This window comes from Pristiophorus japonicus, chromosome 1, assembly GCF_044704955.1.
Source record: "Pristiophorus japonicus isolate sPriJap1 chromosome 1, sPriJap1.hap1, whole genome shotgun sequence".
Classification (NCBI taxonomy): domain Eukaryota; kingdom Metazoa; phylum Chordata; class Chondrichthyes; family Pristiophoridae; genus Pristiophorus; species Pristiophorus japonicus.
In genome coordinates this window covers 160,412,841-160,428,756 of record NC_091977.1, presented here as the reverse complement: position 1 = coordinate 160,428,756, position 15,916 = coordinate 160,412,841, and the positions used below count along the sequence as shown (strand labels likewise).

Genomic DNA, 15,916 nt, shown 5'->3' with positions numbered 1-15,916 from the left:
TTGTTGTTATTGCCATCAGTAATTTCTAGCCTATGTTGCTGTTTTTGAACCTGTCAAAAGTATTTATTTTGTTGAATTGCAAACGAAAATCATTAAACACTGCAGTCTTTTTTTTTTAAAGTGTGCATAATTTACACAAACGAGCACAGGCAGCTGAAATTTGTGCTCTCGTGGACCTGACTGACTACCTCCAGCTTAATGTTCGCAATGCATAAATCATGCCGACCCAGACCAGTGCTCACATTTCCCCGTGGGTGTTGACTGCTTGAATACAGATGATACAGTTGAGGATCTACAAAAGGGGTTTGTTAAAATCTGCAAAAAAACAAATCAATCATAGATGAAATTCAATACATACATACAAGTGCAATCTGGATCACTAGTGTCCTTTAGGAATGGAAATCTGCTGTCCTCACCTGGTCTGACCTATATGTGGCTCCCGATCCACAGCAAATGTGGTTGACTCTTAACTGCCCTCTGAAATGACCTAGCAAGCCATTTAGTTGTAACAAACCGCTACGAAAAGCAATAATAAGAATAAAACTGGACGGACCACCCGACATTGACCGTGGCGCCGGCTTCAGACACGACAATGGCACTCCCGGCCCAGTCAACCCTGCAATGTTCTCCTCAATAACACCTGGGGACTTGTGCCAAATTAGAGAGAGCTGTCCCACAAACTAGTCAAGCAACAGCCTAATGTAGTCATACTCGCATATCTTTTAGCCAATGTCCTAGACTCCTCCATCACCATTCCTGGGTATGTCCTGTCCCATTGGCAGGACAGACTCACCAGAGGTGGCGGCAAGTGGTATACAATTGGGAGGGAGTGGCCCGAGAGTCCTCAAGATTGACTTCAGATCCAGAGAAGTCTCATGGCTTCAGGTCAAGCATGGGCAAGGAAACATCTTGCTGATTACTACCTATTGCCCTCCCTCAGTTGATGGATCAGTGCTCCTCCAAGTTGAACACCACTTGGAAGAAGTACTGAGGGTAGCAAGGACATAGAATGTACTCTGGGTGGTGGACTTCAGTGTCCGTCACCAAGAATGGCTCGGTAGCACCACTACTGATCAAGCTGGCTGAGACTGGGCCTGCAGCAGGTGGTGAGAGAACCAACACAAGGGAAAAACCTACTTGACCTCCTCCTCACCAATCTACGTGTCACAGACTCGTCTGGCCATGAATGAAAGTAGGAGTGACCACCGCACAGTCCTTCTGGAGACAGAGTCCCTGTCTTCATACTGAGGACACACTCCATCGTGTTGTGTGGCAGCACCACTTTGCTAGATGTGATAGATTAAGAACAGATTTAACTGCTCAAAACTGGGCATCCATGAGGCACTGAGCCATCAGCAGCAGCAGAATTGTATTCCAGCACAATCTGCAACCTCATAGCCTGGCATTTCCCTTACTCAATCATTACCATCAAGCCAGGGAACCAACCCTGGTTCAATGAGGAGTGCAGAAAAGCATGCCAGGAACAGCACCATGTGTACCTAAAAAAAAATATGAAGTGCCAAAAGGGGGAGCTGTAATACAGGATGACATGCATGTTAAACAGCAGAAGCGGCATGCATGAGACATAGCTAAGCGATCCCATAATCAACAGATCAGAACAACACTCTGCAGTCCTGCCACATTCAGTCGTGAATTGTGATGGACAATTAAACAACTGAAGGGAGGAGGAGGCGGCTCCATGAATATCCCCATTCTCAATGATGGCAGAGCCCAGCACGCGAGTGCAAAAGTCGAGGCTGAAGCCAGAAGTGCCAAGTGGATGATCCATATCTGCCTCCTCCTGAGGTCCCTACTATCACAGAAGCCAGGCTTTAGCCAATTCGATTCACTCCACATGATATCAGGAAGAGGCTGAGCGCACTGGAGACAGTAAAGGCTATGGGCTCCGACAACATCCTGGCTGTCGTGCTGAAAACTTGTGCTCCAGAACTAGCTGCGCCTCTAGCCAAGCTGTTCAAGTACAGCTACAACACTGGCATCTCCCCAACAATATGAAAAACTGCCCAGATATGTCCTGACCACAAAAAGCAGGATAAATCCAATCCAGCCAATTACCGCCCCATCAGTCTACTCTCAATCATCAGCAAAGTGATGGAAGTTGTTATCGACAGTGCTATCAAGCGATACTTAAAGAAAGAAAGACTTGGATTTATATAGCGCCGTTCACGACCACTGGACGTCTCAAAGTGCTTTGCAGCCAATGAAGTACTTTTGGAGTGTAGCCATTGTTGTAATGCAGAAAATGCGGCATCTAATTTGTGCACAAGCAAGCGCCCACAAACAGCAAAGTGATAATGACCAGGTTATTACTAACCACCTGCTCGCTGATGCTCAGTTTGGCTTCCGGCTGGACCACTCTGCTCCAAACCTCGTTACAGCCTTGGTCCAAATATGGACAAAAGAGCTGAATTGCAGACATGAAGTGAGAGTGACTACCCTTAACATCAAGGCAGCATTTGACTGAGTATGGCCTCAAGAAGCCCTAATAAACTCGAAGTCACTGGAAATCAGGGGATCCACTGGCTGGGGTCATACCTAGCACAAAGATTGTTGTTGGTCAATCATCTCAGCCCCAGGACATCGCTGCAGGAGTTCTTCAGGACAGTGCCCGAGGCTCAACCATATTCAACTGTTTCATCAATGACTTCCCTGCATCAAAAGGTCAGAATGTTCGCTAATGATTGCACAGTGTTCAGTTCCATTCGCAACTCCTCAGATAATGAAGTAGTCCATGCCCGCAAGCAGCAACGCCTGGACAACATTCAGACTTGGGCTGATGTATGGCGCAAATGTTACTTGCCACTTAAGTGCCAGGCTATGACTATCTCCAGCAAGCAAGAGTCTAACCACTGTCCCTTGACATTCAACGCCATTACTATCGCCGAATCCCCCATCATCAACATCCTGCGGGGTCACATTGACCAGAAACTTTAACTGGATCTGCCACATAAATAATGTGGCCACAAGAGCAGGTCAGAGGCTGGGTATTCTGCGGCGAGTGTCTCATCTCCTGACTTCCCAAAGCCTTTCCACCATCTACAAGGCACAAGTCAGGAGTGTGCTGGAAGGTTCTCCACTTGTCTGGATGATTGCAGCTCCAACAACACTTAAAAAGCTCAACTCCATCCAGGACAAAGCAGCCCGCTTGATTGGCAACTACCTTAAACATTCACTACCTTAAACATTCACTCCCTCCACCACCAGCGCACCGTCTCTGCAGTGTGTAACATCTACAAGATTCATGGCAGCAATTCGCCAAAGCTTCTTCGGCAGCACCTCCCAAACCCATGCCTCTACCACCTAGAAGGACAGCAGTCGCATGGGAACACTATCACCTGCAAATTCCCCTCCAAGTCACACACCATCCTGACTTGGAAATATACCGCCGATCCTTCATCGCTGGGTCAAAATCCTGGAACTCCCTCCCGAACTGCACTGTGGGAGTACCTTCACCACACGGACTGCAGCGGTTCAAGAAGGCGGCACACCCCTACCTTGTCGAGGGCAATTTGGAATGGACAATAAATGCTGGCCATGCCAGCAACATTCACATCCCAGAAACAAATAAAAAAAACACACATTGGAAGGAAAACTTGCAAAATGTAAACTTTTGATGGTATGAAAATAATTAACAGTGAATTAGGGATTGGGGGAGGGATGGGGTAAAGTGTTGATGGTACATGAATGTGTCAAATCACTTGCAGCATGGAAGAAAGCCATTCAGCCCGTCGAGCCCGTGCCGGCTCTCTGCAAGAGTACTTCAGTTATTCCCACTCCCCTGCCCTTTCCCCGAAGCCCTGCAATTTTTTTTCTTTCAGGTATTTATCCAACTCCCTTTTGCAATCAGTGAGTTGGCCTTCTCCACCCTTTCAGGCAGTGCATTCCAGATCCGAATCACTCGCTGTCTAAAAAAAGGTTTTTTCTTATTGCCTTTGGTTCTTTTGCTAATCCCCTTAAATGTGTCCTCTGATTCTCGACCATGAAAAGAAACCACCAAAAACATTCCCAATAAATAACTCAGGCCACCACAACATAAATCGCAAAAAAAATAAAATAAAAAAACAATCGCACTTATCTGTGGTCGACGTTACACACCTCACTGTGGACGCTACAGCTCGGATCACTTGCTTTCACAGGCCGTCCCCGCAGGGTGCTCTACGGAGCTCTATGGATCAGGCGGCAGACAAAGATTGAGCCGGTCTCGCAACTAGGGACGTTGCACACCAGTTCGCCTTTTCTGGGCAGTAATGCTCTGCGCCCCATTGAAACCGGCACTGAAAGTCCCAGCGGGGTGCTGGAAGCTGGCCACCTGCCCGGAAGTGCTTACCGCCACCATTGCCGCCCCTCCTGGGCGCTAACGGTTGGCAGAAGACCGAAAATCCAGCTCACAGTAACAAGAATAAATGGATGCCTCTTAGAATGTTCCAAGCACAGGCTTGACTAGACATGGTTTCAATCTTTGGCTGCCTAATTATTAATGATACAATGATTATTACAGCCTCCATGGTTCCATTGGGTTAGGACCTGCCTCAATGCAGTCATGTTTAGGGTTGCGATTTTTCATCTGTATGGGAAATTGCTGCGTCTTGTGGTGACGGGAGAGGAAAATTGTGTCCTTTGGCCCCCGGCTTGTTTGGTGTTCCTGCAATTCCGGTTAGTGGCTAAATATCAACCCACATGTGCTTCAGCTGAACTCGTTCACAATACAGATTGAATCTTTTTGCAACTATGCTAATTTTATCCAACATCATTTTTATTAAGAATATATTTCTATATGTATATCTTATTAAAAATTTACACACACTTCCAATCTGCATCATTTGACTTGTCACATTTTGTGTCCCTCTTTTTTCTGTATAAATTCCTATATAATAGATTTTGCCTACATTTTCTGAGGCTGAACCAGAATGTTTGCAACCTTGGTGTTGTATTTGACCTTGAGATGGGCTTCCAATCACATATCCGCTCCAACATCAAGACCGCCTGCTTTCACCTCCGTATCATTGACCATCTCCACACCTGCCTCAGCTCATCTGCTGCAACCCTCATTATTGCCGTTGTTACCTCTAGACTTGACTATTTCAAAGCTCTCCTGGCCGGCCTCCTATCTCCACCCTCTACAAACTTGAGCTCATCTAAACATCTGCTGCCCATATCCTAACTCTCAAGTCCTGTTCATCCATCACCCCTATGCTCACTGACCTACATTGGCTCCCAGTCCGGCAACGCCTCGATTTAAAAATTCTCATCCTCGTTTTTAAATCCCTCCATGGCCTCACCACACCGTTTTTCTGTAACCTCATCTAGCCCTATAACCCTCCGAGATCTTTGTACTCCTCCAATTCTGACCTCAAATTGCACCACCATTGACGGAGCCTTCAGTTGCCTTGGCCGTAGACTCTGAAATTTCCTCCTGAAACCTCTCTGTGCCTCTCTCCTCCTTTAGACTCATCTTAAAACCTACTTCTTTAACCAAGCTTTTGATCACCTGTCCTAATACCTCCTTGTATGGCTTTGTGTCAAATCTTTTATTGGTAAAGCTCCTGTGACGTACCTTGGGATACTTATGTTAAAGGCACTATATAAATGCAAGTTGTTATATATTACACAATGAGATAGCTGTGGGGCAAATTACTGAACTGTTTCTCCCTGCTTGAATGGCCATCTTTTTTCTTTTACACGTGTTTTTTTTTCTGGCAGGTAAGTTGTTTTTACAGTTTTAAACTTCAAATTTATTTTTTTGGTGTTAAATATTAACAATTATGTTAATTCCATGCTTTATACTTCATCTCTTCCCTGCCTTTTCACCCAACATGCAGCTTTATACACCAAACTGGTTAACCAACTTCAGAGGCCCTTTCTCAGCCACTCTGTGCCTGGTTGTCTTAAATGTATTTAATTTGTTTCAAGTAGCTGGCTTGTTCACCCCCGCTTATCGGTATAGAAACATAGAAACATAGAAAATAGGTGCAGGAATAAGCCATTCGGCCCTTCGAGCCTGCACCACCATTCGATAAGATCATGGCTGATAATCACCTCGGTACCCCTTTCCTGCTTTCTCTCCATACCCATTGATCTCTTTAGCCGTAAGGGCCACATCTAACTCCCTCTTGAATATATCCAATGAACTGGCATCAACAACTCTCTGAGGTAGGGAATTTGACAGGTTAACAACTCTCTGAGTGAAGAAGTTTCTCCTCATCTCAGTCCTAAATGGCTTACCCCTTATCCTTAGACTGTGTCTCCTGGTTCTGGACTTTCCCAACATCGGAAACATTCTTCCAGCATCTAACCTGTCCAGTCCCATCAGATATTTTATATGTTTCTATCAGATCCCCCCTCATTCTTCTAAACTCCAGTGAATACAGGCCCAGTCGATCCACTCTCTTCTCATATGTCAGTCCTGCCATCCCGGGAATCAGTCTGGTGAACCTTCACTGCATTCCCTCAATAGCAAGAGCTTCCTCAGATTAGGAGACCAAAACTGAACACAATATTCCAGGTGAGGTCGCACCAAGACCCTGTACAACTGCAGTAAGACCTCCCTGCTCCTATACTCAAATCCCCTAGCTATGAAGGCCAACATGCCATTTGCCACCTTCACCACCTGCTGTACCTGCATGCTAACTTTCAATGACTGATATGCCATGACACCCAGGTCTCGTTGCACCTCCCCTTTCCCTAATCTGCCGCCATTCAGATAATATTCTGCCCTCGTGTTTTTGCCACCAAAGTGGATTGCCTCATTTATCCACATTAATACTGCATCTGCCATGCATTTGCCCACTCTCGTAATCTGTCCAAGTCACCCTGCAACCTCTTAGCGTCCTCCTCGCAGCTCACACCACCACCCAGCTTAGTGTCATCTGCAAACTTGGAGATATTACACTCAATTCCTTCATCTAAATCATTGATGTATATTATAAATAGCTGGGGTCCCAGCACTGAGCCCTGCGGCATCCCACTAGTCACTGCCTGCCATTCTGAAAAGGACCCATTTATCCCGACTCTCTGCTTCCTGTCTGCCAACCAGTTCTCTATCCACGTCAATACATTACCACCAATACCATGTGCTTTAATTTTGCACACCAATCTCTTGTGTGGTACCTTGTCAAAAGCCTTTTGAAAGTTCAAATACACCACATCCACTGGTTCTCATCTGTCCCCTCTACTAGTTACATCCTCAAAAAATTCCAGAAGATTTGTCAAGCATGATTTCCCTTTCATAAATCCATGCTGACTTGGACCGATCCTGTCACTGCTTTCCAAATGCGCTGCTATTTCATCTTTAATAATTGATTCCAACATTTTCCCCACTACTGATGTCAGGCTAACCAGTCTATATTTCCGCGTTTTCTCTCTCCCTCCTTTTTTAAAAAGTGGTGTTACATTAGCTACCCTCCAGTCCATAGGAACTGATCCGAGCCGATAGACTGCTGGAAAATGATCACCAATGCATCCACTATTTCTAGGGCCACTTCCTTAAGTACTCTGGGATGCAGACTATCAGGCCCATGGGATTTATGGGCCTTCAATCCCATCAATTTCCCTAACACAATTTCCTGACTAATAAGGATTTCCTTTAGTTCCTCCTCCTCACTAAACCCTCTGTCCCCTAAAATTTCCGGAAGGTTATTTGTGTCTTCCTTTGTGAAGACAAAACCATAGTATTTGTTCAATTGGTCTGCCATTTCTTTGTTCCCCATTATAAATTCACCTGATTCTGACTGCAAGGGACCTACGTTTGTCTTCACTAATCTTTTTCTCTTCACCTATCTATAGAAGCTTTTGCAGTTAGTTTTTATGTTCCCCGCAAGCTTACTCTCATACTCTATTTTCCTCCTCCTAATTAAATCCTTTGTCCTCCTCTGCTGAATTCTAAATTTCTCCCAGTTCTCCGGTTTGCTGCTTTTTCTGGCCAATTTATATACCTCTTCCTTGGATTTAACACTATCCTTAATTTCCTTTGTTAGCCACGGTTGAGCCACCTTCCCCGTTTTATTTTTACTCCAGACCGGGATGTACAATTTATTGAAGTTCATCCATGTGACCTTTAAATGTCTGCCATTGCCTATCCACCGTCAACCCTTTAAGTATCATTCACTAAATCTTTTGATCTGGTAATGTGCAACAAGTCTGGATTAATTAATGATCTCGTAGTGAAGGATCCTCTTGGGAAGAGTGATCATAGTATGGTAGAATTTCAAATTAAGTTTGAGGGTGAGCAAGCTAGGTCTCAAACGAGTGTCCTGAACTTAAATAAAGGTAATCACAAAGGTATGAAGCCAGAGTTGGTTAAAGTGTACTGGGAAAATATATTGAAGGGCAAGATTATAGAAAAGCAGTGGCGAACATTTAAGGAGATATTTCTAACTCGCAGCAAAGATATATTCCTCTGAAAAACAGACTCGAAGAGAAGGATGAACCATCTGTGGCTAACTAAGGAAGTAAAGGATGGTATCAGATTGAAAACAAAGGCATACAATGTTGCGAAGAACAGTGGAAGGCCAGAGGATTGGGAAATTTTTAGAGACCAGCAAAGGATGACTAAAAAAATGATAAAGACAGAGAAGATAGCATATAAGAGTAAACTAGCAAGAAATATAAAAACAGAAAGCAAGAGCTTCTACAGGTATATAAAAAGGAAGTGAGTAGCTAAAATAATCATTAGTCCTTTAGAGCATGAGACTGGGGAATTAATGGGTAACACGGAAATAGCAGAGACTTTGAACAAATGGTTTGTATCGATCTTCACGGTAGAAGACATCAAAAACATCCCAATAATTGATGATCAAGGAGCCAGTGGTGGGGCGGGGGCAAACTTAAAACAATCACTATCACTTTAGATAAAGTCCTAGGCAAACTAATGGGACTAAAGGTGGACAAGTCCCCTGGACCTGATGGCCTGCATCCTAGGGTTTTAAAAGAAGTGGCTGCAGAGATAGTGGATGCATTGGTTGTAATCTACCAAAATTCCCTGGATTCTGGAGAGGACCCAGTGGACTGGAAAACTGCAAATGTAACGCTCCTATTTAAAAAAGGAGGGAGACAGAAAGCAGGAAACTATAGACCAGTTAGCCTAACATCTATCATTGGAAAAATGTTGGTGTCCATCATTGAGGAAGCAGTAGCAGGACATTTAGAAAATCATAATGCAGTCAAGCAGAGTCAGCATGGTTTTATTGTTTGTTCACTTTAATATAATGAGTCTAATGTAACCTGCCCTTCATTATCATCTTGTGAATAATTAAGCAGTGTTGATTGTTTACATGTATGCCAATGGTCATGTAAGTTTGTATCAAGTGGTAATTCTTGTCTTAATTATGTCTTTATTTATTTAACAATTAATAACTCTCTAATAAGCTGGCTGACTGGTGTATGTTGTACAATAAGTGTGGCATAAGCAGCGTTATAAAATTCTGCTGAAATAATAAATTAGGCTCCCTCCCATCTTCTTCCCTTTGTATCCTGAAGACACTGACTCATACTTGTGTGTAGTTCCTGGGGGTTTAGCAGGCTGTTCAACTGTGGAGGGCATCAAAGCTAAGCTCCATTCAGTCTTCACCTATTGCCCATATACAACTCAGGAGCAGCAATACAGCAGTACAGACGGCTTAAGGCCGAGGTCCAACAAAAAACTCAGGACCTAAAGAACAGATGGTGGATGGAGAAAGCACAGGAGATACAGTAGCTGGCCGACAGCCCTGATGTGCAAAGATTCTTCATCGCAGTTAAGGCCACCTGCGGCCCAAACACCTAAGGCCCCACCCCACTGATGGCCAAGAACGGGGAGACACTCGTCAAGGACACCAAGGCAGTCAGGACCCACTGGAAGGAGCATTTTGAAGATCTCTTCAATCGAGACTCTCCCTTTGACTCGAGTGTCCTCAACTCCATCCCGCAGCATGCTACCTGCCACCACCTCAGTAAAACCCCAGCCCTGCACGAGGTAGAAAAAGCCATAAGACAGCTTACGAACAACAAGGCCACGGGAGCGGATGGAATTTCCGCTGCGGCACTGAAGTATGGCGGAGAGGCACTGTTGGCGCGAATGCACGATCTCATCTCTCTCATCTGGAGGGAGGGGAGCATGCCGGGAGATCTCAGAGATGCAGTGATCATGGCCATCTTTAAAAACGGAGACAAGTCTGCCTGCGGCAACTACAGAGGAATCTCCCTGTTATCAGCCACTGGGAAAGTTGTCGCTAGAGTCCTCCTCAACTGTCTTCTTCCTGTGGCCGAGAGCTCCTCCCGGAGTCACAGTGCGGATTTTGTCCCGTACGGGACACAATGGACATGATTTTTACAGCGCGACAGCTGCAAGAAACATGCAGGGAACAGCACCAGCCTTGTACATGGTCGCCTTCGACCTCACAAAGGCCTTTGATACTCTCAACCGCGAGGGTCTATGGAGCGTCCTCCTCCATTTCGGATGACCTCAAAAGTTTGTCACCATCCTCCGCCTGCTCCATGACAACATGCAAGCCGTGATCCTTACCAATGGATCCATTACAGATCCAATCCACGTCTGGACTGGAGTCAAGCAGGGCTGCGTCATCGCCCAAACCCTCTTCTCAATCTTCCTCGCTGCCTTGCTCCACCTCACGCTCAACAAGCTCCCCGCTGGAGTGGAACTAAACTACAGAACCAGCGGGAACCTGTTCAACCTTCGTCGTCTCCAGGCCAGGTCCAAGACCACCCCAACCTCTGTCGTCGAGCTACAGTACGTGGACGACGCCTCTTATCAACAAGAGCAGACATATTGATAACGAGATTAAAACACCGTCTCCAGTGTGCCAGTGCAGCCTTTGGCCGCCTGAGGAAAAGAGTGTTCGAAGACCAGGGCTTCAAATCTGCCACCAAGCTCATGGTCTACAGGGCTGTAGTAATACCCGTCCTCCTGTATGGCTCAGAAACATGGACCATGTACAGCAGACACCTCAAGTCGCTGGAGAAGTACCACCAACGATGTCTCCACAAGATCCTGCAAATCCCCTGGCAGGACAGACGCGCCAACATCCCCAGCATTGAAACACTGACCACACTTGATCAGCTCCGCTGGGCAGGCCACGTAGTTTGCATGCCAGACACGAGACTCCCAAAGCAAGCGCTCTACTCTGATCTCCTTCACGGCAAACGAGCCAAAGGTAGGCAGAGGAAACATTACAAGGACTCCCTCAAAGCCTCCTTGATAAAGTGCAACATCCTCACCGACACCTGGGAGTCCCTGGCCAAAGACTGCCCTAAGTGGCAGAAGTGCATCCGGGAGGGTGCTGAGCACCTCGAGTCTCATCGCCGAGAGCATACAGAAATTAAGCGCAGGCAGCGGAAGGAGTGTGCGGCAAACCAGTCCCACTCACCCTTTCCCTCAACGACTGTCTGTCCCACCTGTGACAGGGACTGTGATTCTCGTATTGGACTGTTCAGCCACCTAAGGACTCATTTTTAGAGTGGAAGCAAGTCTTCCTCGATTCCGAGGGACTGCCTATGATGACACACACCTGCACTTTCCAGCAAAAGTCACTAGATAATGATGAGGAGCTGGAACATTTATGATATGACCCGATTCGAAGCATTATTTTTAAATTGAATTGGCTTAATAATTTTATAACATTTTCATTCACTCTGTAATGCAGCCAATAGGCATGAGTGAAGAAGTTCAGTTTTACAGTAAAAATTGTTTTTAATAAACCTGGGTCATAGCAATGAACAACTCTTTACCTTTATCCTCATACATTACAACAGTGACTACACTTGATAAGTACTCAATTGGCTGTAAAGTGCTTTGAGATGTCCGGTGGTCATGAAAGATGCTATATAAATACAAGTCTGTCTTTTCTTTATCTGACACATTGGCCGGAATTTTGTTTATCCAGGCCAGTCGGGTGCCGGCGGTCGCCATGGCGTGTCGCAGCCCTGTTGTTGATTCCACCCCATTCCTGAAATCGGCTTTGCACTAATGGGGCCTATTAAACCCGCCCTGTGCATTACCCGGCCCTATTAAATGGTGCGGTTCTGATGACATCATCCATGATGTGTTTTTAGCTGGGATATTTAAAAGAACCATGGCTACATTGTATTTGAAGCTTCATCTAGGTGTGTGCAGGCAGTACACTGCACCATTGGAGTGTTGCAAACATTTCCAAAGATGACTGCATAGAGACAGAGGGCTGCACCCAGGTTCTGCAATGACTCCCTCTATATGCTTGGAAAGAGAGCTCCCCAAGAATCCAAAAGAGCCTGGCTCCAAATATCTGAGGAGGTCATCAGAAGTGAAGATGTGAGGAGGACCTGGGTGCAGTGCTGCAAATGTTTCAATGATCTCATCAGATCACGAAAGGCAAATACAAAGCCACTTCATCCTGCTGCCCCTCTCATCACATCCCCATCAATCTGCGTTCCCAACCCTGCTCCTGCACATCTTTACACCAACGTACCTTGAATGTACACCCAACCCTCTCTATCTACATACTCACATCTCCATCTGATGCAGTCGCAGGATGCAGACTTTGGCAGGGCCATCAGAGGCTTCAAAACCCAGAGGATGTCCATCAAGAGTGTGTAAGCAGTCGCAGCAGGGAAGTGAGTAGGCTGCCTCTGCTGGAGCCACATGGGTAGCACCTCGTAGAAGCACACGTAAGAGAAAGATGACACAAGTAGATTCACCAGGGTAGCCACTTGGATGTTTTATTCAATGTTTCTGTAAAGTTTCCGTTAGTGTGATGTCACACACAAAATTTTTTATTTTAAACCACTTTCTGGTGTTGGACAAATTTGTGTGCACCTTTGGAAGTGGCTTATTAAGTTGGAGTGACTGCTGAGACATACCTTTTAAAAAAGGAGGGAGAGAGATAACAGGGAATTATAGACCGGTCAGCCTGACATCGGTAGTGGGTAAAATGATGGAATCAATTATTAAGGATGTCATAGCAGTGCATTTGGAAAGAGGTGATATGATAGGTCCAAGTCAGCATGGATTTGTGAAAGGGAAATCATGCTTGACAAATCTTCTGGAATTTTTTGAGGATGTTTCCAGTAGAGTGGACAAGTGAGAACCAGTTGATGTGGTATATTTGGACTTTCAGAAGGCTTTCGACAAGGTCCCACACAAGAGATTAATGTGCAAAGTTAAAGCACATGGGATTGGGGGTAGTGTGCTGACATGGATTGAGAACTGGTTGTCAGACAGGAAGCAAAGAATAGGAGTAAATGGGACTTTTCAGAATGGCAGGCAGGACTAGTGGGGTACCGCAAGGTTCTGTGCTGGGGCCCCAGCTGTTTACACTGTACATTAATGATTTAGACGAGGGGATTTAATGTAGTATCTCCAAATTTGCGGATGACACTAAGTTGGGTGGCAGTGTGAGCTGCGAGGAGGATGCTATGAGGCTGCAGAGTGACTTGGATAGGTTAGGTGAGTGGGCAAATGCATGGCAGATGAAGTATAATGTGGATAAATGTGAGGTTATCCACTTTGGTGGTAAAAACAGAGAGACAGACTATTATCTGAATGGTGACAGATTAGGAAAAGGGGAGGTGCAAAGAGACCTGGGTGTCATGGTACATCAGTCATTGAAGATTGGCATGCAGGTACAGCAGGCGGTTAAGAAAGCAAATGGCATGTTGGCCTTTATAGCGAGGGGATTTGAGTACAGGGGCAGGGAGGTGTTGCTACAGCTGTACAGGGCCTTGGTGAGGCCACACCTGGAGTATTGTGTACAGTTTTGGTCTCCTAACCTGAGGAAGGACATTCTTGCTATTGAGGGAGTGCAGCGAAGGTTCACCAGACTGATTCCCGGGATGGCGGGACTGACCTATCAAGAAAGACTGGATCAACTGGGCTTGTATTCACTGGAGTTCAGAAGAATGAGAGGGGACCTCATAGAAACGTTTAAAATTCAGACGGGGTTAGTCAGGTTAGATGCAGGAAGAATGTTCCCAATGTTGGGGAAGTCCAGAACTAGGGGTCACAGTCTAAGGATAAGGGGTAAGCCATTTAGGACCGAGATGAGGAGGAACTTCTTCACCCAGAGAGTGGTGAACCTGTGGAATTCTCTACCACAGAAAGTTGTTGAGGCCAATTCACTAAATATATTCAAAAAGGAGTTAGATGAAGTCCTTACTACTAGGGGGATCAAGGGGTATGGCGAGAAAGCAGGAATGGGGTACTGAAGTTGCATGTTCAGCCATGAACTCATTGAATGGCGGTGCAGGCTAGAAGGGCCGAATGGCCTACTCCTGCACCTATTTTCTATGTTTCTACCTCCAGCAATGGTGGTCAGTGTGAAAGGAAGGCTTGGTCATTGTAGGGATGCTGTGGGGTGATGCCAACCTGGTTGCAGCATGTGGCAGCCATATGGGTGTACTGCATAAATCTGGCCATGATGAGCCATCCCTGGCCTCCTGGGCAGCAATGTGCTGGCGGGAGCTGGACCGCTGGTTCCTTCTGCTCATCCTCATCCTCATCTTCCAGCTGATGCTGCTCCTCCTCCTCCTCCTCCTCTGAAGAGACTGTGCGCTCAGTGCCTTGCTCCTCGTGTAGCGCTAATCCTCAATGCTGCGCTATGTTGTGCAGGGCGCAGCAGACCATGACGGTTCTGGAGACCCTGCCTACTGCGTACTGATGGGCTCCTCCGGATCTGTCAAGGCATCTGAAACGCATTTTCAGCATGCCAATTGTCTGCTCCATGATACATCTGGTGGAAATGTGGCTTTCATTATGTCTCTCCTCAGCCTCAGTACTTGGCCTCCTCAAGGGTGTCAGGAGACACGGCTGCAGTGGATAGCTCTCGTCTCCAAGCAGCCAGCTGGTTTGTCTGTTTGGAGGAGTGGAGAGCTGAGGGAGGGTGGACTGGCGCAGGACAAAAGAGTCACGACAGCTGCCAGGGAATTTGGCGCACACATGCATGATGATCTTCCTATGGTTGCAGACCAGCTGCACATTAAGGGAGTTGAAGCCCTTGCAGTTGACAAAGACTCCTGGGTAATGATGGGGTGCCCTGATGGCCAGGTGTGCAGTCGATGCTGCTCTGCACACGTGGGAAAGCAGCCAGAGTGGCAAAGTCAAGCGCCTGCTCAGTAACACTGGCTTCATCAGTTGATATAATTGGCTGACTTGTCAATTGGATATCCGTGACCTGTGTGATGCATGTGAGCGGCCGACTGCAAGATGTCACAATTGTCTGCTGCAGATCTCTGGAAGGAGCCTGAGGCGAAGAAGTTGAGGGTGTTGGTGACTTTCACAGCCACTGGTAAGGTGAGGCCACCCACTCCTCTGGGCTGAAGATCTTGCTCCAGCACAATAGCCTGAGCCTCCTTTGGCACTGGTGCTCCGTAATGTTGAAGAAGCTCATCCTCTGCCTGTATACCTTGTGTTGGGGGTACCGCCTCTGGCGTGGTACAGCCCTGCACTCGGTCCTGTGCAGCATCAGGTGGTTGAGTAGAGGGTTGACGGTGGTCGTGTTGGTGCTGCTGCTATGCCTGGTGTTGGGGCTCATCATGGTCCGATTCTGAGGACCAAGGTGAAACAGTATAAATGGCACCCATGCAGATGAAATGGATGGCAGGTCAAGTATAGGTGACTGAAACTAATCTGTCAATGGTAAGAGAGGTTCTACCAATGAGTTGACACTGGATGACGACTTTGCTGGAAACACTTGCATCTTTAAGAAAGCTAAATCTGAGCTTGCAATGCAGTCAGCAACTGCCTGAGGAAAGTGATCAGCTGGGAGGTAGGAGCTTTCACAGTACTTTTCATGCTGTCAACTAATCAGCTGGATCAATGGCCACTCAACTCCCGCCTCAGGTTGACAGACATGGTTCCCGAGCTGCGCGAATCCCGTGGTCATGTAGGGAAATTTGAAAGATAGGGTGAAAACATTGCTTAAGGGTCTGA

At 46.4% G+C, this 15,916-nt stretch overlaps 1 protein-coding gene across 4 annotated transcripts in view; it reads left to right on the top strand.

Annotated features, from left to right (window-relative positions):
• Positions 1–15,916, top strand: part of pam (peptidylglycine alpha-amidating monooxygenase) — a 398,693-nt gene that overhangs the window by 223,442 nt on the left and 159,335 nt on the right. The gene's annotated exons all lie outside the window — the stretch shown is intronic.